The sequence below is a fragment of the Syngnathoides biaculeatus genome, chromosome 7 (assembly GCF_019802595.1).
Source record: "Syngnathoides biaculeatus isolate LvHL_M chromosome 7, ASM1980259v1, whole genome shotgun sequence".
Lineage (NCBI taxonomy): Eukaryota > Metazoa > Chordata > Actinopteri > Syngnathiformes > Syngnathidae > Syngnathoides > Syngnathoides biaculeatus.
In genome coordinates, this window is record NC_084646.1 from 18724108 (window position 1) to 18749123 (window position 25016).

Here is a 25016-nt window from a genome sequence, read left to right on the forward strand (position 1 = left end):
GTCTGTTTTTATTGATTCCAATTTCTCAGCCTCTTCCCATTGAACTGGGTTCATGAGTTCATTACTACAAGGATGGAGGTGTAATTGCCTTTTAGGTATACAAAGGACTATTTGCACTAATCTTCTGGTGGCGTGGCCCATAACAGTCCTGTGACTTAAGAGCTATCAAGACAGCCAGTGAGATCATAAAACAGATAAACTGTAAAAGTGGTGCTCTTGGGAAGAGGATCATCATAACAGATATATCAAAAAATGAATAACTTCTTCAGTAAAATTTTCGTTTTAATGATGGTGTTTAGTAGTAAACTAAACTAAACTAGACAATGTATAGTGGTCAGAAGATCTGTGTTTGAATCCCTGTTGGATGCAGTGCATTGAATGTATCAGTTTTCTCCAAAGATCAAAGATTTCCTCACACACACAAATATTCTGATTAAAGACTCGAACTCACCCAGAAGTGTGAATGTGAATGGGTGTTTGTCTACCTTGCAATTGGTCATGGATCACTCCAGGGTGTAATCCGCCTCACGTCAAAACTCAACTATAACAGGGTCCATTCGCCCGCAATCCTAATTTGGAGAGGCGGTACACAAAATAGACAAAAACTACTTTCGGAGACCGAGCACGAAAAACACAAAAGTAGCTCTACCTTTCTTTAAAACTCATAACCAGTCAGAATATGGATTTTAGATAATATGGCTATCATTCAGCGAAAAATAACCAAAAGTGGGATAACAAAGAACGATAGACGGGAGGAGACGAGACGATGAGTGAAGGCCCAGCCAAGCTCGAGACTTCCTGCGATGAAAAGGTCAGTGGCACCTGTAAATCTGAGCAGCTACAAGAAAATCAGAGGTCAGGCCTTGAGGGGGAGCATCGTTTCTGCTCCTTCTATCTGGTGTGTGTGTTAGGGTTAGGGTGTGTGTTTGTACGGCACATTAGCACAGTTTTTAACATTAAATGTCTGCTCCCATATTAGCTTCCATATCCTGTGAAACCTCTTCACAACCCACAAATACATATTGAAATAACAAGAGGTCTGCAAAGGTCTGCAATTTAAACAGCTTCTTCAAACAGTAAATGGAACAAAAAGAAGGTGCAAATGGTATTGTCAATTGTAATTTAGGTAAAGTGGTAGAAAGTAAGTCAGTGAAGCATCTCCTTTTGTACTTTTCATCAGTGCAATCGACAAAGTAATTTAAGGGAGCGTTCTAAACACTTCGCTGCTTTTATTGAGAAACTCTGAACACTGGAAAATGAAGAAAAAAAAACATGTCTTTTCATCAGTCTCTAACGTAGACTACAAAAATATATGCTAAAGTGCAGGTGGAAATGCATGTGTGTGTATACCATCTTGTCTTGAGCCTGTGTGTGTGTGTCCGCACACTGCTCGTGTAGATTTACTGCCTTGCCCTGCAAGCCAGCTGCATGGAGCAGGAGGGCTTGGTCAAGACTGCTTCCTCTGCCTGGAACCCAAAAGGACCCAAACTGCTGAAAGATATCTGCTGTAAGAAGACAAAATACTTCCCCCTCCAGATGATGTCTACATTATGTTTGGCTGCCATGACCAACATAATTTACTAAATGTTGCAGTAAGATAAAAGATAAACTGCATTTGACCGTCTGTCAGCACGGTCAGCATTTCCACTTTGAGTTTCTTTTAACAACATTTATTTCAAAGACCACATTTAAGGACACGGTTACCCAAAAATTGTGACGAATCTGGCCCAGTGCCTTTCATCAGAACAAACCAAATGCTTTGTACACATCACATGACCTCTGTGGTTGCTAAGGTAACTACCGCAATCTATCAATAATGTGGCCACTCCATTGTACATTTGCAATGGATTTTTTCCAAAGTAACCTATATTAATGTGTCATGAGCATTCACTGTGGATAAGTGAAGGCAAAAAAAAGGTAGAATCACGTGCAGGGAAGCACTCAAGGCAGGGCACGAGTGCAAAGGAATTTTTTAAAAAAGGAACACAGAGGACAGCTTTAAAACCACACAGACGACATGACATATGACAATGCCCAGGTACAGATGAACTGAGGGAGGTGATTGGCTAAAACAAGGGCAGGAGAACTAATGAGACCAGATGGAGACGGTAACATGACTAGCAGATTAATATGAAGGTGCAAGAAAACACTAAACCTGGCAAAAAAAGGAACGCCAAGACAAACACAACATAATCACATAGTCACAAACGATCTGTTCCTGTATCAAACCAAACAGAGACATGATTTTACTCTGATCTTTGAGGAAGTCAGCTCAAAAGGTTTCACAGCAATCTTCAACAAGCACTCCAAGATTACTGCCCTACTCATTTTGAATGATTGAAGAAAAAAGGCAGCTTGCTGTGCAGCTCTCGAAGTATTTGTTTTGCCTTAATATGGATTTTAAAATACATTTGACCCAGAATTTGGGAGGTAACAGATCTATCCGCTGAGAACAGAACCTCATTTTCCGCGCTCTAAGAGAGTGATCTTCAACAATTCAGGATTTTTTTCTGTCAGAGTAAGAACTTAAGTGGTTTTGAGTCAATAATTTTGGTGATATTTCATTTTTGGTGGGCTCCACTTCAGTTCCTGGTAACAAGTGTATGTTGTAATGCACATAGTGTACACCGCTCCAGTAGTCAGTGTCCTGTCACAGGGGCACATTGTTATTTTGGAAGTGGCATGTGTTTGTCTAATAGAAGCTCAGGTTTCTTGGGCTTCCACTACAAGTCTGCAAAGGAGCTGTTGATGGATTGCAATCCCAGCAGATGTCCGCTACCTCCGCACTCAAAGTACTCCCCACATTTATTTATGAGCATGGGTGAAACCGATCGGTTTCCAAAATTGTCTGACTGTTGAAAATGTGTATCTGCTCGCATTATAAGATTTCCTTGTACACTTTGGCCCAGTTAAAGGAAACAATGTCATTTTTATTCTGGAGGGGAACATAAATCTGACATGTAAAACATCATTTGATAATTGATAGAGTAGGTTAATTTCCTTGATCAAAGGTCAGACATTTTGATATTCAAGGGGTTCGACTGGTGGATTGGATTTCGACATGCTGAATGTTTATAAAATGAGAACCTTAGCAGGCATGGGACTTTGGCCAATTAAGCACATTACCACTGTTTTAGTCTAATAGATGGTGATTTCATTTGCCGACATCCACATTAAGCCTGATGAATATTCATGAAAACTCTTCTCCTAGCTTATCAAGTGCATATTAATTGAGGAAATGTGTGTCTGGAGTGCAAAGACGTGACCACATTTCCCGCTTGCCCAATATGCAGATGATGCTCTTTTCAGCCTTGCACGATCCACAGAGGTGCGTTTGATATTTCATTCATGTGAATGACGGTGAGGGGGGAAAAGAAAGGAAAGTGAATGTATAACATAAACAAAACCTCCCCTCGACACCCGAGTGTGAACCCTCCAGAGGATATGCATAATTATCCTGCAGTGCACTTACCTGCACAACACTCATCGCCTGTCAGCGCCCACCAGATGCACAGAACCAGAGATATGAAGACACACATATACACACATGCACGCACACACACGCTCCACTCCGACATTTAAAACAGAGCATCAGCAAAGAGCTCTGTGGTCAACCACAGCTTCCACAAGGGAGATATCTTCAGCTTGTTTCTGACCCAGGCTACAGAGGTGTTAATTGCCCTCCTGAGTTGGCAGAAATTTCAGGGTAAAAAAGTGCTGCTATCCTTGATGGATCAGCACTGTTGCCACCAGTGACTGTTTTCTTTCAACTTAACGTGCACCCTGAATAGCTTGTGTCTCATTTTCGCAAAGATGAAAATTGTATTGGATTCAATTATTTTCCTTTTGGGATGGTTGGCTGTTAGGGTTCTTGGTAATGTAAGGGATCACATTGCTGACTTTTTCGGCTTTGCCCGGAGATTGACTGGCAACTACTCAAGGGGTCTTTCACCTTGAATCGGTTGGGGTTGCCTCAAACTCCTTTGGCCCTCCACGGGTTAATTTCTCAGGAAAATAGATGGAATCTGTAACAATTCATACATCAACACCCCAACCCCACCCCCTTTTTTTTTCACCTATTGTCTGTATAATTAAGGCAAAACAACAAAATAACAAACATACTCATTTTATTTAGAAGTAAGTACAAAATGAATGTGGAAAGATTCAATCACAGGTAAATTTCCTCAACATTACCCATAACATGGCTAACGATAGTCTTCAAAAGGTTTCCTGAGCATTCTGGTGGATTCTGGCGCATGGAAGTATTGTCTGTAACTCCTTAGCCATTTTTGCTTTATTCACAAAATTGAAAAGAAATCTTGCGCTATTAAAAACAAACAACAGCAACAGAAACACAACTGTGTGACGGGTATTGTCCTCACAAAAGAGCTGAAATCCCGGGTGCCGTGTGGAAGGTTTTCTGTAGCAACAGCCTGAAAACAATTTTGAGACACGTCCAGACAAAATGAATGAAAATCATCTTCCTGGAAAAGCATTTCAAGGTCTTTTTTTTTTTTTTTTTTTTTTAACTCCAGCTGGGGTCCCTGGTGTCGTGCGTTAGGCTGCCTGGCCCGACCAAATCAGTGTGGCGGCTCGTCAACCTTTTAACATTTGACAAATCACATTTGACCTGACTACAGACCATAAATTGACCCCCCCCCCCCCAACAGTCTTGTTGCCTTTGGGGAAAGTGTGAAAGGCATTTTCTGGAAGTAGCGATCATTTGAATAAGAAGTGCATCAATGAAATTCTGCGCAACCACTCAGACAAATAAACTGTAAATTCATATAATCTTGGTTTAATATTTCTGCAGTCTCCTTTCAAGATTGATGCAATAAATGCGTGTGTACACACTGAATATCATATTGTTGTAATTGCAGCAACAACAAACAAACGTTTCAAAATTGTTATTTATAGAAAAAAATATATACTGCTTTAACGTTTCCTTTCAAACTCGTATTACTAAACAATTTGAGTGCTACTAAAATTTATCTAGGAATTCTTGTCTCATTTTTGGTGGCGGTGACTGACCTTTCATTGACTAATTGCCCCTCACACCTCTTCGGAGTTATTATAGAGAGTTGATGTAACTTGGGATGTGCTCATCCCTCCTTCATCGATCTGGTTTACCGAACCGAACTGGTGTTTCCCCTGTCACCGATAAAGAAACAGAGCAGTCTTGTAAAATGCCTCTTCAGCCCACAGCACTAATGCGTGGCTCAGCGATTACATTTATTGTAATAATAAATGTATTGCAATTATGTTAGAACGCATAAGGGTGTAGTGATCAAAATGGAATGGGTACTATGATGCCCATTTGTTTCAATTGACATTGCATATTTTTTATGTCCTGCTTTGATAAATGTCCTAATAATGTGGATGACAAATGTCGACGTGAATGGGGCTCCTATTGCATACTACAGATCATTTCTCTCTTTATTCATGCTTTATTAGTAGTAGTAGTATTAATAATAGTATTTTATGTCGGGTTTACACTGTGTAGTTTCTGATAGCGGCGGGTTTTTTTTTTTTTTTTAATGTACACTATAAATGAGTTGAGGGGGAAAATGGCATTTAAATTCGAGAGCCTTTATCGATACAATACTGTCATCTAGCGGTAGATATTAAAAAATGTCCACACACTATACTCGTACAATATTACAAAATTTGTCTGGTTTAAAACAAAAGATAACCAGATAACGTTAGCAGACAGAACCAGCACAATAGTAGACCATAAAATGCTTTACCACCTTTGACCCACACGTTTGGACTGATGGGGCACCCTTCAACCGAGGAAAATACATTACCTTTACTTACTTATTAATCAGTACAGAACTCTAAATACTTTCCAGCTTTAAACGGGCACGTTTGTAATAAACACCAACAATCAAAAACTCTGACACTTGTTGAGTCATTCAATACAATTTATCCACCAACATATTTCAAAAGGGATCATTGATTTCATAGTTTTTTGTTTTGCTTTCAAGAAAAAAATGTAATAATGAAAATAATAATAATAATAAATGTGTATAATTGGATTTGTTCAGCAAAACCATTAACGGTTCACTTTTTATTAGACTTGTTGTTTCATACGTCACTGTTTCATACAATCCTGTAACTGAGTAACCTGAAAAACATATTGTGGCATAAATCCTTTACAATGAAATATTCTGCACCAAAATGTTGCAGATCAAAAGGGACTTTTCGGTTTCGGACTACCTGAATAATGTCTGATGAAGTCGGACTGTTCAATGCTACCTAAATAACATGTCCCATGTATACTGTACATGTTAAACCTTCTGGTATCCGGTTTGCGGAAGTGTGTACACCTCTGCTATTTGCTTTTACAAAGCACTGGACTGTAGCGTATTTCTGACTGTCCAGTTGAATTGACCTGGAGGTCACACTATTGCACACACCTTACACTCATGGTTCAATAATAACAAAGTGCCATCAATCAACCATAAATTTGAAATCATCATAAATGTTAAATAACTCATGCACTGAAGAAACTACATTAAATTTGTATGATGCAATGAATTATGGGAACTGCGTGGCTTTTCCCTCATCCTGCTAATGGCTACTAGCCCAAACGAAGGGTCCCTAATCCTATTGCCGCCCTACCTCTCTGCGTTGCACTGTTTATTGTAGTATTCTAAAGAAAACATATGCGAATGAAAGTCACATTCTTGTGAAAAAAAAAAAAAGACCACAAGTCATAGTAGGTGGAACCTAAGGACAAATCTTTTGAAGAATGGCTCAGGAATTAGACCCAAAGATATTTCCATATCTTTATTGTTCCACTTTTTTTATTTGACATTTCCATAAGTGTATTTTATTTTAATTAATACAAAAATTAACCCAGGAAATGCTACCACAATTTTTTTTAAAATCAGTAAACAATTTAATTCCAGTTAAAAACCTAATTATGAAACTTGCTATTATCCTGATTTATGATGAAATAATGTGCTTTTTTTCATATTTATTAGGGATGTACAAATCAGATCGTCTACTAATACAGGAAACAAACAAACTCAAAAATCAGACGAAAAAATACAGGTTTCACTCACGCTATCTCAGATTTTTATAGCAGGCAAGAGGAGTCTCAGTACTAATTCATAAAAGACTCCTTTCAACAATAAATAAGCCTGACAAATAATTATACAGACGATATTCATGAAACTATTCAAAATTGTCAGTATACACTACCTCAATAAAGATGGCTCTGCCATTTTTTTAAATGCATTTCCACACTTGATAACCCGTCAGCCAATGACACACTTATTATGGGAGCCGACATTAACCTTACTCTTAATCCCTTCATAGATCGCTCAAATTCGAAAAACAGTAACCAGCCACAATGCGCCATTATATTAGAGCAGTATATGGTTGACTTTAAAATACTCATACAAAAAGTGGCTACACTGTTTATTTTTTCTCTAAATGACACTTCTTCACATTTCTTCCTCTCGAACAATTTGGCGGCTCATAAAATCCAAAATACATCCAGTCATGGTCCAGCAATTTCTTTCAACCTAAATATGGAGTCAAAATCCGGCACCTTCCCCAACATGGCGCGTTCACACATCTTTATCGAAAGACCTTGGACTTTGATTCATTTGAGGAAAGAATGTGATGCCTTCTTGAAATTCAATGACTCCCCTACCATAGCCCCATCTCTGCTTTATAAAACCAGGGCATCTCGACTCATATCACACTCTTCGACCCCCACACTCCCCCCCACCACCAAAAAAAGAAGAACCGAGAATACAATAACATTAAGTGAAAAATTTAAGATCTCATAAGAGAGTATCCAGTTAATCTGACAGATTCTCTCAGAAACCAACTCTAAAAGGCTCCCATGCCTGCACCATGGCTGCTCTACCGTGTTGCCCCCTTATCATTCTCCTGCTGGGCATCCCTATCTGCCCTCCTTTCCACCATGCGGGGGACATTGTTTCAGGGTGAGATGGGGTTTTCAGCATTGACAGGTCACTTCTGAACTTCTCAACTCATTTGCATCTATCCGCAGATACTCACCTCTAGGATTTATTCGCTTGGTGTGGGGTCACGCACCCATTGTGATAAATAGCTCATAACTATGCAAACTTCTCAGGCTTGCACTCTATTTCTAAAGATGTTTACAATTTACATAGCCACTCCAAAGACACTTCAGTTGTCCAGCTGGGTCCATTACCTCTGTCCTGCATATGCTTCCCCTCCTGTCCTTGTCCTATCCAGTCCTCTCGTATATTGTCCTGTCCTTCCTTCCTTCACAGGGTGTAGCACTACTGCCAGACATATACTACAACTCTCATACCTATTGCATGTCATTTTACTAGGCATATAATTACTTACTTTCCTTATCTTAATTGCAGCTAGCGTCCTGCCTTTTGTCATCCCCTCTTCTTGTAAATTATTTTGTTATCTTTTCACTGTCTCTCTGCTTTTTGTCACTCCCGTTTAAAACTTAGTTTAGTCCAACAAGTTTTCAGAATACAAAGAACCACAGTTGAAGCTTAAAAATTGCACAGTGGCAAAGTAAAACAAATCAGGCATGAATGGGATACAGATGTGTTTGATTCTGTTTGACCAAACAGCTCAAGATAAATAAATAATAAAATAAATAAATACATAGATAAATAGATAAATAAATAAATAAATAAACTAAAAAAAAATATATATATATACATATATAATAGATATGTTCATTGTGAGTGATAGTCAAGGTACGTGTAATGACAACATTTTCTATTTGAGACAAAGCCTAAACACAATATGGTACTTGGGAAATGCACAGTAAACATGGCACCTGTTCAGAAGACTCAAGTGCACAGACAATTGTACACAGAAATCGTGACAAATGAGGTGATGCATCTGACCCTGCTCTCCAGGTTGTAGAAAGGTCATCAAATCTCCTCTTATGTCCAATTTTGTCCCTCCTTTAAGGAAAAAAAAATATTTTATTGGTTCTGTGATTAAATGTAGATTTGCAGCAATAAAACAGGTCAGAAGGTGAAAAACGTATGAAGGTGTCATCTGAAAAATATCAAGGGGCTCATAAAACCACACAAGCAGTCGCCACTCCCCCAGCTACAATTTCCCCAACCTTTACATTTGGTTTACATTGATTGAAAAGTACAGACGACCCGTTTCCACTGTCATCCAGTAAAATGTCAGTATTCTGAGACAATTATTGTTTCATTCTATTTATGATAAATTGATTTGTACAAAAAATGTGTATTTCTGCTTTTTCACAGGATTATATTGCTCCTGGGGGCCTTTCCTTATCGTGAGAGCGGCCTTCACTGCCAGTGAGGTCCTAAGGGAGCTTGGTCGCCCATGTGGGACCCATTAAAGGGGGGTTGCAGTGGGTGAGAGGGTACAGAATGTGACGGTGGTAGGTCAAAACGCTTTGTGACCAAGGAGGGCTATCATTTATTGTAATTCAGGTCCTGTCAGGCTGAAGGAGAAGGAAAGTGAAGTGGTGTGCTGTGTGCTGGTTCTCATCTATCTAAACCACCCCCCTATCTCTCACATACATTGGCTGTGTGGCTGGATGAGCTGGACAAAGGAGCCACGGTCCATGTATCTATCCATTTTTATATATCCCATCTGACTTAGGTTTAAAAACAGGGTACATCCTGGAGGAGTTGGTGGGCAATCACAGGCCACATATAGACAAACAAGCATTTACACTGACTTTCACACTGATCTTGGGAATTTTGATTTTCAATTAAACAAGCATGTATATTCTTTGAATGTAGGAGGAAACCAGAAAACCCAGACAAAAATGTGCAAAGTCCACTCAGAAATCATGAAGACCATACAAGAGATAGGAAATGGCCAAAAAACAGACAGAAGTGGAGAGACATTGTTGCTGCCCATTGTCCCAACTGGCGTGAAGAGAATGACTAGCACACAAAAAAGGCTTGATCCGAGGATAAAAGACAGAACCTTACAACACCTCGCTGCATGTTCTGTGCTAGCATGGATTCTCTGGGTACTCCAGCTTCCTCCCAAAATCAGAAAGCTGGCATGATGGATAATAAATAACTTTGGACTATATTTTTGTGACAAATATAAACCTGGCATCACAGATGGCGGAAATATGTGAGGAGGCGGGTTACACCAGGTTTTGGTAATTTTGCAGACGCCCCCAGGTGGTATGTAAAAAAAAAAAAAAAAGAGTTAGTTTGACTCATTCTGGGAGTGAACAATATATACATCTATATATAGAGATATATATATATACACGGCAAAAATAAATTCCTACGATTGACTTAAAAATGAATGTTAAATGCATGAAAAAAAATCAACTCACCATGTTATCTTCTCAAGTAACTCTGCTTCGAAAGCATGATGTTTTCAACCTTTTTTACTGCAGCCTCTCTGAAATGTTTGCTACAAATGTATGGCGTCAGGTCGCTATGAAACAAAACAATGAAAACTCGAAACTACGTAGAAATGAGCGTAATGGGCACATTATAAAAAGCGGGAGGGCTCACACAATTGACCCCTCTGTAGAAATCGCGTCACTGACCAATCAGAGGCCAGAGATCTGCATAAACCACGCCCCTTTTGGACCCGCAGTTTTCTCAGACAACGCTGGATGGTCCAGTATAGCTTCTGTTGGCGTTTTATCGCGTATTTGGGTTCTTTAACCATATATATGGTTAAGAGGTGTCGACACGGACTTTATAATAGTGATGACACGTATCCTGAAAGGCTAGTTGGTGGAGTTCGATTCGTACCCTTTCCAAAACCGAAGACCCAGTACGAAAAATGTCTTTGATGGATCAAACTTTGTGGAAGACAGCATCATCAACTGAATCCATCTAAAATCAACCGGAACAGAAGACTGAGTACAAAAAATGTCTTTGATGGATAAAACTTTGTGGAAGACCGCATGATCGACTGAATCCATCAACCGGAACAGATATGTTTGCACGAAGGTAAGCCCTAAATTTGATTTTCAAAACATGTCTCATATAAATGAATTAGCAGTTCTTCGCTTGCATAATATAGCTACGTGTGAATGATAGTCACACTTGATCTGTGTTGAGTGATATTTTGCGATGATCTGACAGCACATACGTGTCTCTGTTGGCAGCTACCGAGCTAAGCTAAACCGGACTGGCAGTCCTAAAAGCCTTCGACCTGCATCGAGACACCAAGACTGAAGGAAGGATGTTTGAGGACACTAAAGTAGTGATTGTCGTACTCGGTCGGGACTTACGTAGGTTCGGCACTAATTCAAGAATAATTATTGAGGGGAGCGCGTGACGTTACACAAAGAAAACGAGAGAAACAACTCGTAAATCAAGCCTCGCCTTCTTTTCCTTCATACGGCGGTTCACAAACGGCTATACAGATACATATACAGATTCTGCACACAAGTGTGATATGTAACACGAAAATAGGAAACTGTCAATGACGAATTCGTCTTTGGGTTATAATATATTATATTATGTGGCTTCTCGGTCTTCCTCTGACTCTGGAAAGATCTCGCGCTTATATCAATGGTTTCTCTGTCGATATGCATGTAAATACCATTGAAATACCCCTCGCTGAGATACTGAAGCCCTGTTGTCTGCTTTTCAACGATATTTCACTGTTAGCTAAGAATGCGAGTGAGAAATCAGCCGGTAAATCGGACAGTTTCGCTCTATCCTTTTCTTGCTGCGCCGATATTTTTGCTTATTGTTTGTCTGACGTCAGCGCACGTGGCGTGACGTCACTTCAGGAGGCGTGGTTAAGTGCCCTGTACGGAGGGGTCAATTAAAATGCTCGCTCAGTTTTGCAAAGGCACCTCTCACTTTTGAGCTCTTTGTTTTGATAGCGACCTAACGCCTTAAAGTGTGGGACTCGTGAAGCACCGGTTGCGATGAACAAAACACAGGTAGGAATCTTGGTATTTTCTTTTAAATGCAGCTTTCTCTTTGCAAACAATCTGTGGCCCCTCTGTTGTCTCATCCTTGTCTTCTAGACCCTTTCCAAAGAAACTCTTCAATGAAGTGTTTCTGGTTCATTTTACGAGGGTAAGCTTCGATTGCCGACGCAAGAAAAAGACAAGCCAAAGAGTAAAGTGGTTGTCTTTCAAAATAAGATACTCGGAAGAAAACAAAACAACGTATCCATCCATCCATTTTCTTAGCTGCTTATCCTCACAGGGGTCGCGGGGAGTGCTGGAGCCTATCCCAGCTGTCCACGGGCAGGAGGCAGGGTACACCCTGAACTGGTTGCCAGCCAGTCGCAGGGCACATTGAGACAAACAGTCGTACTCACAATCACACCCAAGGGGTAATTTAGAGTGCCCAGTTAATGTTGCATGTTTTTGGGATGTGGGAGGAAACCGGAGTGCCCGGAAGAAACCCACGCAGGTACGGGGACATGCAAACTCCACACAGGCGAGTCCAGGATTGAACCCAGGACCTCAGAACAGTGAGACCAACGCTTTACCAACCACCAAAAATATATACATACATATTATACATACACTGCATATATATACACACACACACATACGCACACACAAGCACGCACACACACACACACACACACACGCACACACACACACACACACACACACCACACACACACACACACACTGGTGTGGAATTTGCATCTTCTCCCTGTGCCTGCGTGGGTGTTCTCCGGGCACTCTGGTTTCCTCCCACATCCCCAAAACATGCAACATTAACTGGACACTCTAAATTGCTTCTAGGTATGATTGAGAGTGCAACTGTTTGTCTCGATGTGCCCTGCGATCGGCTGGCAACCAGTTCAGGGTGTACCCCGCCTCCTGCCCACTGACAGCTGGGATCAGCTCCAGCACTCCCCGCGACCCTCGTGAGGATAAGCGGGGAAGAAAATGAATGAATGGATATATATTCACACTTGGAACAATGGATCACAAATGTGAGGTAGATAACCAGTACCCCAACAGATCATTTGCAAATGAAAATTTTGTCGTTATAAATGTCTTCATCTTCATCAAACAAAACATTTGTGTCACATCCCAATAATCTTTCAATTCAATTCACTCAACCAAAAATAAATCTCTACTAATATCTTTCTCGTCTCAAAATCATGACATACTTTCTTACTGTCCTCTGCTGTATCAGTTATCTCAGAGACGCTGAGTTATAACAGAAGTTGCTATAATACAACATACCAGTAGAGGACAGCATCTTCTTCTTTAAAGCAAATAGAGCGGTGGAAACGCCCTAAAGTGTTCTGATGCACTTGGTCTCTTCGCGCAAAAACTCAATGCAAGAAGAAGGGAAAGCAGGTCTGAGCCTTGTATGTACCACTGGCATCTGTAGACCCCAAATGCTTTGTGTGCTTGGCAACAATTTAGAGACTGACTTCAGTTGTACAGTATTTCAAGTATTGGCTCACATCAATAATTTTTTTTAAAGGTCTCATCAACTACACGTCCAAGGGGAATCAATTCGTGCATTTCCACATGGGGGCAGTGTTTAGCCCTGGCTTCGGATTGTCCCTGAGTACCCCCAACCCCCACCGCCCCTGCTCCGTCCCAAATAATATATAAATAAACAAACAAAAAAAGGAAACAGCAAAATATAACTCCATTAAATAAAACGCAGCACAAAGTGTCACACCGAACAAATGTCAGCATTGAGGACCACAGTTGGAAGGCCTTTGTCCAAATCCCAACATCTGATGCTACAAATTCAAGCTTACACATCACTTGTCACGTCTTTAACGACCTTGTTCTTCAGTCGAGTGAGGTTTGCGGGGAAAACAACGCATTCCCCGCCCAAAATAAGTCTTTGCTTTGAAATAGGATCTTAAAAACAAGAGGTTGGCCCGGACACACTCTGTAATTAGACATCTTTCATATGCCTGTGCGCAAACACACACACACAGAGAAGATACAAAAACAGTAGAGGACACTTACATCAGCCTCTGATAAAAAAAAAAAAAAAAAAAAAGGGACGTGTAAAAAATGTTTGGGGAGCATTTCTTTCTTTTTTTTTTACGACAAAGCGATGCCACTTTGTGAACTGAAAACCGTGAAAGATACTACATGCCCTGTGTGTGTGTGTGTCTGTGTGCGTGTGTGTGAAATGCTGGTTGTCATTCTCTATCTATGGTCTTTTACAGCCAAGTGTCAATGATCAGCGACACAGCCCTCGCCATCTTTTCTCATGCTGATGTTGTTCAATTTCCACCCACAAAGAACAAGCATCGCACATACAAAGGATGTCTTCATGCAGGCCTGTAGCCCTATTTTTCTGCCCCCTTTTTGTCAAATACACACACACACCCACGCACGCAATCCCTATTTGAGTGACTACAGCCATTCTTGTGCTGTGCATTGCGATGTTCACACAGCAACGTGAGACAGTACCATCCTGCGAGTGTTTTGACATATTTGTGTTTCATTTGGAAGTACACGGTGGGTACAGTATATCCAAACATGACCTCATTGTCTCATCGTGGTGTGAAGCTCCCTTGAAAATGAATTAATTTGTGTGTTTGCGTTTTGGGTGTCTTATTACGGTAACCGCCGCGTGTTGAATCTTGTAATTACAGAGTAATATTTCATTGTTAACAGTGCGTTTATGATTTATTAATTTTTGGATGACCAAGAATCACGTGGCATTTCAGATATCGATCTGTCTTGATTGTTAATGTTGATACATACTGTAGAATTTCATTAATTGATTGCAGAGTAATAATTCAGACACGTTTCCTGTAAAAATGGACATCTTATGAAGTCAAAATAGAAAAGTACTGTCGTAAAAAGAAAGTGCCATGTTTGATGTACATTATTTTAATGAAGAGATTATTTTTGCTGTAAATATCACACAATTCCTATGTAATCTCAGATTTGAAACATCGGGAGTTGACGCTTTGAGCTGCTGTGCTGGCTCACAATGAAACAAATTCACCTTTGACGGAACATTATTCCCCAACAAGAGCACCTATCCAGTTACTTTGATGTGCATTTTAATTAAATGGCATTTGAACAAATCTGGGTTCAATAACTTTCCATATGCTCTTCTGTTCTAGTACTTATTTTTATTTTGTTCAGACTAATAATTATACACTGGAGGAGTGGCCTGTGAATTGATAGAAAACGTTTATTTTTTTCAATAGAAAAAAACAGATTTGAAAAAAATCAACATACAGTAACGTATAAAAAATTGATTATTGATTCCTGATTCATTAATCAAGGACATTTAAATACTTATTACGATGGATGCTGTCCCAGAAGAGTCTCCTTCTTCATCTTTTTCTCATTATAATTATAATTATTATTGTTATTATTGTATTTTTGAGTTGACAAACCCTGAGCACATTTTGGTTGTAGCTGCAGGCTATTGATGTCAAACACACATTTACACATGCTGTGTGTTCACCGACTCTCTGCCCCCATTTAAATAAATCGACGCATGAAGCATATAATTCTCCATGTAAGGGCAATTTGAAGGGACATTATGGGCCGTTTTAAAATCTCATTAGCGGGGCAGCTGCACTTTGCACCCCATGCTGATGACTGGCGCTCTCTTTTTGTTTTGATTTTTTTTTTTTTTTTTTTTGCATGAGGGGCCCCAAATATAAACCTTTAGCCCCCGCCTGTAGCCTTCCCCAATACCCACACTGCGACTATATCTAAGTGTGTTGAAAAAAAAAAAGAATAAAAAAACCCACACGCTTTTCTGATCAAAAACAGAAAAATAAATTTGAGCTTATGGTTAGGAAAAAATGTTGTCACCATGATGAACATTAAATGGTACAACACTTTTAAACTTGGACATGTTAATGCTCCATTGAGAGAGTCAGGAAAAGGAAAAAAAATAATAACAAGTCAACAATAACTGTAACATCATTTGATTAGCATCTCTGCTTTACCCGATATATGTAACACGTTACTACTTGACGTATTGACAGTACTACAGTGTTACGTGATTCACAATGCCCTAATTATGTTGTTAAGTAGGTTTTAAATGTTGATTGTTCCATCTGAAGAATCCATAGAGATTATAGTAGCTACTGAAAAACTATTCTAACTGGATATCATCTTTTGAAATTTATTTTTTCATTTGTTCAACTAAAATGTCATATTGTTTAATTCAAATACATTTTATTTTAAACAAGCAAGTGACCACTGTGATTGACATCTATAAAACATGTTTCTTCAAATAGAAAATAGTAAAATTATGGCAGCAATACGCTTCCATATAAAATAAATTAATTACAATCATAAATCTATAATATTCCATTCACTCTTTCATGAGTGTGTTATTGCAATGTCATTATTTTCCACTTACTGAGCTAAATATGTGAAAAAGAAAATGTTGTTACTCTCTCAGCGCATTCATTTTATGTTAATAAATAAACATTGCACAGCCTAAAATATGTATTCACATGCCGGCACTTTGTCTCACCCTTCAATGGACCTCATTTTGCCATTGTCAGTGTGAATTTGGTGTTAAATTGTCAGTGTTGGGAGGGAAGAAAAGTGGGGAAAAGAAAAGTTGCATAATTCACAGAGGTGTAGAATTTAGCAAGTACACTTGACAAAGAAATCCAAATTTTGAAGCCTCTGATTTTGGGGGAAGGTCACATGAGGCGAGATGGAAAGGGACCATGAAGAAGGTTCTGGCAGTTATGCCCCCATCATTTTGTCTCTTTTTCTGCCCGTTTGCTTTTGTCTTTTTTTAAACTGCTTGTGTGTTCTCTTCCTTGGCCAAAAGGAATAAAATACACCTCCAATATATGTATAAAAAAAGTGGATTAATTTAAGCTGTCACAAAATACTGACTGCAGTCGACTAAATCACCAGTTTACTGACTGAAGATTTGTTTACAAAACAGTGTGTTGCTCTCTGGCGTCCTGTGTCAATATTTCTTTAGCAGTCTCCATATGTGCTAGCACAAGAGAGGAATTTAGAATAATTGGAGCATTTACATTTTTATTCACGCATCAGGCATGTCAAATGCTTGGATCTCAAGGGAGATTATTTTGTCTTGTTAATGGATGCAAATAAGAATTTGGAAATATGAAAATATAGGTTTGACAGCTGTCAATGCGATGCAGTGCTGTTATTCATCACTCCAAACTACACGCTAATATATATATATATTATTAAAACCCAGTCAAACTATCAAAATGAGCACTTCCATGTTTGTCAAGGCAGACTGAGAATACAGTAATTATATACATATGCTTGGAATTGATATCATTTGATCCAAATACAGTTTTTTTATGTTAATCTTTCTGTTCACCATCTTCGCTGCATCACTCCCACATATGAATTATACGGAATATGTGCTTTCATTTCCAATAAATTAGCTATATGCATTTGACATGTTCCATCCAAAAGGAGAGCAAAGAGAAAGAGAATCAGATATGATTGAAGCTCTGCCGTCTCTTCACCTGATCCGCCCATCCGCCAGATCCACTGATAGAGGCTGATGGAGAGCGTACACACCCCAGACAGGATATTAAGTTGGACGTTTCCTTCTTCCACACGCCACAGGCAGGCTCTTCCACTGTTCGAATTCTCTGTAGAAGAAAGAAGAAAAGATAAAGATGTGAGTGAAGCTGACAGGCTGCTGGAATCAGTGTCGCTGGTGCACTTTGGATTTTGAGACAGTTTCTGATTTGATTCTGAGAGCTTGATTTGCGTTATAACCAGACAAGGAGTGATGTTCATCTCCATGTCTGAGGTGCAGGAAATATTTTTTGTCCTTTCTCTATGAGTGCTGAATGAAAATATTGATAATTGTTCATGTTCATGACTGTACAACACTTGGACCATAGGAAAAAAATGCATTTTATAATTTTTATTTTTTATTGCAATTCTCAGGCCTCTGTTGATGTTTTGAACTCCCTTCTTGTGATGGATTTGAGCAGAAGGATATTGTCATGGTGGAGGTCTGCGACAATGCGGCTCATTTTCCCAATATGGCTGATGTCATTTGTCATTTCGTGCTTTTTTTTTTTTGAAGATCCTAGTATCATTGAAATCAACAGCTGACACCGAATCAAATGATTTCAGGGTTTTCAGGAGTACCTGGAGGAATGTTCTGCAAAAAACACTATGGCACGGTTAGCTTGGGGTGACCCATACTTGAATTCACCCTGAAATATTTGTCTTAAAAGTATCCTACTTTCATTCACCGACTAGTACCTTGTACAAAATGCATTTCATTACGATACACGCCCAATTCTGCCTGAGCATTTTTTATTAATACATTAACAGCAGACATTCTTTAAAAAATGTAAATTCCAACTAACAATTTACAACCACGCCTTCAACCACAAATATGAAACTCAAAATGTGTGATTATCTATTCTATAAGCTCTGTACAACTAGTTCAACAATGCATGATTATATGCATCCAGTGTTTATGGTTGAAGTGCTCGTTTGAGTAGCGATCCATCAGAATTAGTGAGCGTGCATGCCAGTGCATGTGCATTCCACATGTGCAAGCATATGTGCATGCTTGGATGCAGGAATACACTGCAGTATTTCCTCACAAATGACACTCTCTACCTTCATGTTAGTAAGTAACGGCATGCAAGGACACCGTAAATGTCTAAAAGTTGCAACAGTGTTTCGTTCAGATTTAAGTCAGCACGTTCAATGCGCAAATGACTAACTTTTCCCAACTTGCCACTTTACCCCTTGCTGTGCCTGGCTTTTTATACAGGTTTATAATAAAATGACCTCCTTACCATGTAAAAGTGGATCCATATGTGCATGTTGTGCATCTGCGTGTGAATGGACACATTTTACAGCTAGCCAAGCGCGATTAAAACGTGAATCCTAATGAGACAGACAACATCATGTATATGTCCTGATCAGATGGGGTCTAAGCCACCTCCACCCTTTCCCATTTAGTCCTTGAGCAAAACACCTTTGTGATATCTGAGACCAGCAACATTGTCTTCCTAATGTTTTAAGGGAATACAAAGCACGCAGTGTTGGAAGTAAATCTGATTTTAATTGCTATGCAAAACTAGATACAGTTTTACAAAACAATACTGTATATACAGTATATTATTTTTTTTTACACTGTGACTTAATGGTAAAACATTCATTTTTCTTAGCTTCAATCTCCTTATCTCATCCTCTTAAATGCAGCCTACTGTAATTGCCTTATACACTGCAAGTTAAATGAGAAAATGTCTGGCAAAGTCAATCACCGGGTGCAGGCTATTTGCTCTCGGCGCAGATTATTTCAGTGAATGAGTCCCCAAAATGGGATCATTATGGAGTGGCCTTTATAATGAGGGAATGACAGAGTGTTATTCCAAATAGGCGCGATGCTTTCTTAGTTAACTATTTCATTTATTTAATGCTCACCATTCGATCGGTTTGCCTTTCCCACAGAATGGAGTCGGATGTTTGCGGCACATTTGGGAGATAATTTCAAAGAAGGTGATAAGCAGGGGAAGGGAAATATTGTATATGCAAAGGAGTGGAAGGAGCATTTAATATATGTATTGTAATTGAGTCTCTTCATTTTCCTACCAAAATGAAGATGTTTCCTGAGGTTTACAAATAAATTGATGTTTTGTTTTTTGCAAGTGATTCTGAAACGGATAACCAACTGGGTACAATGTGGGTGTATCCCAATTTAGAAAATGTGACTGTGACAGTCATCAAAAAAGGCAAACATCTACAATATACTGTAGATGAAATAAAACAACTTCTTGTTCGGTTATCAGTGGATGTTGTCAGAGCTATGAATCAACGTCTGTAGTAGAGAGACAGTTGGAGCAGTGAGGCAGCTCATTGCAGACAGAGATGCTCTTGTTTGATGCAACCATCCTCTCTGTAAACAAGCAAAGCATCAGAAATGTGGGCTCATTCTTAAACGGGAGGTTCAGATTAATGGTCACCCTTGTCGCTGAGTAAAATGACTCCCTTTCTACTTCCAGAATTTCACAAAATGGAGTGCAGCATTACTCTTATTCCATGCATGCATGCATGCATGCAGAACAATGACTTTATGGGCTGGATTGAACACGCATCATTCAATCCAGTAGCAGTCAGGCTGGATATACTGAAGATTCCAAATCTTGTCTCTCTCCCCACACACACGCACACAAACACATTGAGAGAGGACCTGGATGCCTTCCCAGTTTCACGGTAGGCTGAAGCCCCAAGTGATGACTTCACCCCTAGATGACCCAATTGGGTAACTGTCATGACATTACAGCTAAATCCTCCTTAAATAAGGCTTTGACTTTGATTCATGCTGTGAATTATGGTCTTAAGACATTTGCCTTCTGGGATTTGTATTCTTTTCTTTTTTTTTTTTCAAACAGTGTCAGAGGACAAATAATAAAAAGGGGGTGCCACTTCTTTAAAGGACCTGTGAATCAGGCCATTCACTAAATGTTCATGGCAGACTGAGCTGTAAAATGTCTTGAGCATCTTCAAAAGCTCAGGCGGAATAGGGCCTGCGCTGGTTGTTGCAATTTTTTGTTAGATTACTGTTTGTTATCATTTTTTGTTAAATTACTGTTTATTATCAGTTGTCACAACAATATAAATATTTATTAAAATACATATAATATTTCTAATTCCCTCTTCACTTCTTCATATTAAACTAATCATCGTAGAGACGTTACTATGTACAGTATGCCTAAATCTACATTTACGCTACAGTGGCAGATCTACTTGTGAAGTTTGGTTCATTCCAGAAGTCCTTTTATCACATTAATTTTTAGCAACCTGAAGTGCTTTTTACATATAAATAGGTGGTGAAGAAAGATGAATAAACTTGCAAAAACCCCACAAAAAAGTTGTACTTTACCAATGTGCGTGAGTTTGTGATAGCATGTGATTTAGTGACACTTGAGTACACAAAGGAAACAAAAAGCATCATGGGTAAAGATGGACATCCCTTCCTAGCCAATGGAGTGCCAGGAAGATACTACGGTGATAGCCAATTGGAAAGCAGCTCTATCGCACCACACAAACCAAGTTTATGTTCCGTGGAATTTGGGGGCTGGGAATCCACCGCCTATTTTTTTCCTTTCGGATCCTGAATTTTCCTTCGTAACTAGAGGCAATATTTTTCCGAGGAGGCATTCCATAACCTTATTTTTTTGTTGCTAAAGATGCTCGTAAGTAGAGGTATCACTGTATATGTTCCAGGTGCCCACCTTAAGGTTGAGACATTTTGTAAACATTGTCCTCAGGTGATTATTGGTTTAGTAAGTGAATAAGCATTAACTGTAAAATTACCTTGTGTGATCCATTATCAGCTCTTCTGTATCCAATGGAAATAGGACATACTGTAAGTAGCAGCTCATTCTAAAACATTTTAGTACACACTTCTTGAAAATCAGGTTGGTGAAAAAAAAAATCAAGTGAGGAAGGAATTCTCTTTTAGAGACAAGTCTAACAACCTGTCATTTCCTCGTTGTTACCCGTAGGGTGTCCGAGACTGGTGTAGGACCACATACTTTGTTACTGCTTACGGATGTACCTCTTGTCAAAAGGTGTTGGATGGATGCTTTTGTTTGATGACCCAGGGCGTAAGGGCAGGGGTGGTTTCCTGGGCTTCTCTCCCACTGTCAAAGGACACATCACAGATACACATAGTCCTCCAATGGAGACTTCAGCCCTGTCTATGTCAATAAAGTCTGACACTGACAAGACTGGCATGAAGATTTTGACATTACAGTAATTGTAAGGTGATGGGAGGTTGAAAATATGCACACAGTGTATATTCCAATGCCTCGGAATAAGCTTGCCTGAAATCCTTGACAAGGTCATCGGGATCTTGCGAAGCGCAAAAATGTGGAGAAAAGGACAACAAGAGAAAATACTTAAATGACAACAGTTACATGGTTTGGTATAATTACTTTTCATTGATGATTGAATTTCTCAAAATTATAATTTAGTGGCATTTTGAGCAAATACATGTTGTGAATGTAAGTGCTTTGGCGAGGTGGATGTTTTGTTTGTTGTAGTCCACAGACACTTTCTCTGAAGCGTGTTTGCTCTATGAAGCGATTCAAATTTGTTTGCGGTGCTGTACTGCATTTTTAAGGTAGAATTATTCCCAGCTAAATAGTTGAAGTCATGCAAAGGCAGCAATGCTTAAGATGGCATGTAGTGTTTCTAGGAGAAATGCTCCTTCAAAGAAGTTGTGGATGGAGTATTAGTCAAAACTGGGATCAAGAACTGTTACAGCCAGAATGCATTGAAAAATCCATGTTAATTAAAAGGAATGTGTATAAATGCAGCAAACGGGGATCTGTGTTTCAAATGCTTCAATTAAGGGGTCACCATGTATTAGTCACTGCATAACATTGAGACACGTCTTGAAATATGTTTATTCTTGGTGATAATGATATTCATATGTGTGTGTGTGTGTGTGTGTGTGTCATGGGGTTGGAAGTGCCGTTGTCTTGATTGAGTCACATCCAGCAGTGCTGCTGTGGTTGCGAAACAGCCTCCGGTATTAGCATGTATAAACAGGCTTATAAAAGGAGCACTATTTGGCTATTCATTTTCATCCCCTTAACAGTAAACAAGGCGGAACAGGCTCTGACATCCACAAATAAATAGAGACCCAACACACGCAAAGTCAGATACCGAGGCGGGTTGTGTGAGTTAAGGTCAATCCTGTTTAAATTACATTGCTGGTAGTCGGATGACTTTTTTTTCCCCCTGTTTTTAAAATTTTGTTTGCAGAGCTTTTCTGCTCAGGGAATTATGGATTCTTAAATCTGACATTATAGTGTTTGCTTGTGCTATCAGGCAGAGCATATAGCGTACGCGTGTGTGTGCGTGCATGTGTATGTGTGTGTGTGCATGTGCGTGTGCGTGTCTGTGTCTGTGTCTGTGCAGGTGAGCCCATGTATGTGTCTCTGCTGGCCACTGTTGGTTGTCAACCCTGCGCATTTAGCACAATAGGCATCTGAATATCGAGATACCGCTTGGACAGAAGCCTGCGGGCGAAAATACCCAATGTCAAATCACTGCAGGGATTTTTGAAACACCTGCATGACACAAAATGACACCCAAGAACCAGATTAGATTATACACACAGATTAAATGAAAATGAAACACCATAAAAAGCAATAAGGGTAGGAGTGGATAAAAAAAAAAGTACAAATCATTTATGATGATATCCCATAACTGTAATGTGTACCATTGCAATTGATTTACTAGATTAAATGTTAATAGTAAAAATTAGAAATACTTGTGAGTAAATATTAAAATACTCTCAGAATTTAACTAATTTTTATACTTTGATTTTTATTTAGTGTTCAAATGAATTTTGTCTAAAAAAAACAAACAAAATAATTTACCACTTCTCGCCAGCTAAATGCAGAGGAGTTGCATCAGGAAGGGCATCCGGCGTAAAACTGTGCCAAACAAATATATGTTCATCTAAGATGAGACGCTGTGGCGACCCCTAACAGGACAAGCTGAAAGGAAAAGAAGAAGAAGAAAATAATTTACCAGTTAATAATAACAATAATAATAATAATAAATGATGATTATTTTATATTTTATGTCGCTCTGGCCCCCATCCAGTATGGACATACATATCCTTCTTTCATTCATGCTCTTGGACAAAGTTTATAATTCCCCTGAGAGCTAGAAAATGTTCATTTCCCCTTTGTGTCACTTGTGGTGAACGTTCACTGCTGTGATGGGTCGATTTTATGAGCTACAGTATGCATACATGATATTTTGAGGGACCTTGACTTGATCTTTACTCCAGGTAATGTGCAGATAATTGATAATAAGTATCTGTCCCTACATGAACATGGTCATCTGTGGAGTTGAAAAAAAAGGATAGGATGGATAGGTAAATAATGAAAACTTTCATGTCTGAAATGTGCCAATGAAGGTCAACTAGTGATTTAAAGGAAATTGCTTACAAAACATTTCAGCAATGCTGATATAAAGCATAACTAGTTTGGGAAAATACTACTCATAAAAAGGAGAAAAGAGGGTAGGTTATTTATTTTAATACCAGCGGGGAACCCATTTAAATGACGGCAGCAGAGACAATGCAGGCAGCATGTCATGATGAGAAATCCCAGCCTGGCTTTTAAAACTGCACAAAAACAAAGACCGGATTAAAAGTATGGATTGAAATGGTAAAGCAAAGTCAAATACATTTGTGAGTGTAAGGCGACACAATCTGAGCTCCCTCCTGTGACCTGCTCCTGGTTATTTATGATGTTGAAATTAATCTCACTTAGCACGATGGGCTCTCGAAGAGGCGCCCTCCTTCTGTGGCGGCCGCCAAGAGAGGGATGAGAGAGGCTGAAAAGTGGTGAGAGAGAGCACAGAGCCACTGAGGACTTATTCAAATCCTCCTTCACAGATTAGCAATCGCGCCTTGACAAGCGGCCCTGTGAGTTATTATTTATTACATTTTTTTTTTTTAAATCGAATCGGTTTCTTCCCCACGTGTCAGAGATTGGTGGGGGGTGGGGGGTTGTTGGTGAGGGTAATCCGTTTGGAATTTACTGTGATGAGGCAGGAGACATACTCGCCAGTGTGTCATAAAGTTCTGAGGATGCATAAAGTGAAATAATGTAAATGAGGTTTACAGGCTTTAAAGCTGCTGTCTACCAAATTGCCACTCTGTTGGCATTGTTTGCCCTAGATCAATGGAGTTTTTGTTTTATTTTATTTTATTTAATCAAGGGGCATACTAGGAGTATACATCACGGCTTCTGATTGTAGATGGAATTTGAATCCTTTCAGCTCCCACGCCACCACTTTTCAGGAGAAAAAAAACAACATCTTACTTGAGTTAACAAACACATCATCATAATGTCAAAAAGTCATTTGATTTGCTAAGAAAGAATCCAAAAACATGAGAAAATAGTTAAAGTACTACTTTCTTCTTCTTCTTTTCCTTTCGGCTTGTCCCGTTAGGGGTCGCCACAGCGTGTCATCTTTTGCCATCTTAGCCTATCTCCTGCATCTTCCTCTCTAACCGCAACTGCCCTCATGTCTTCCCTCACCACATCCATAAACC

At 39.3% G+C, this 25016-nt stretch overlaps 1 long non-coding RNA gene across 1 annotated transcript in view; it reads right to left on the reverse strand.

Annotated features, from left to right (window-relative positions):
• Positions 1 to 8723: 8723 nt before the first annotated feature.
• Positions 8724 to 25016, reverse strand: part of LOC133504009 (uncharacterized) — a 41230-nt gene continuing 24937 nt past the window's right edge. Inside the window, exons 3-6 of the long non-coding RNA XR_009795882.1 lie at positions 23323 to 23442; positions 21245 to 21784; positions 17416 to 17544; positions 8724 to 8942 (exon numbers count right to left, since the gene is read on the reverse strand). This is a non-coding gene — a long non-coding RNA (uncharacterized LOC133504009). The remainder of the gene's footprint in view (positions 8943 to 17415; positions 17545 to 21244; positions 21785 to 23322; positions 23443 to 25016) is intronic.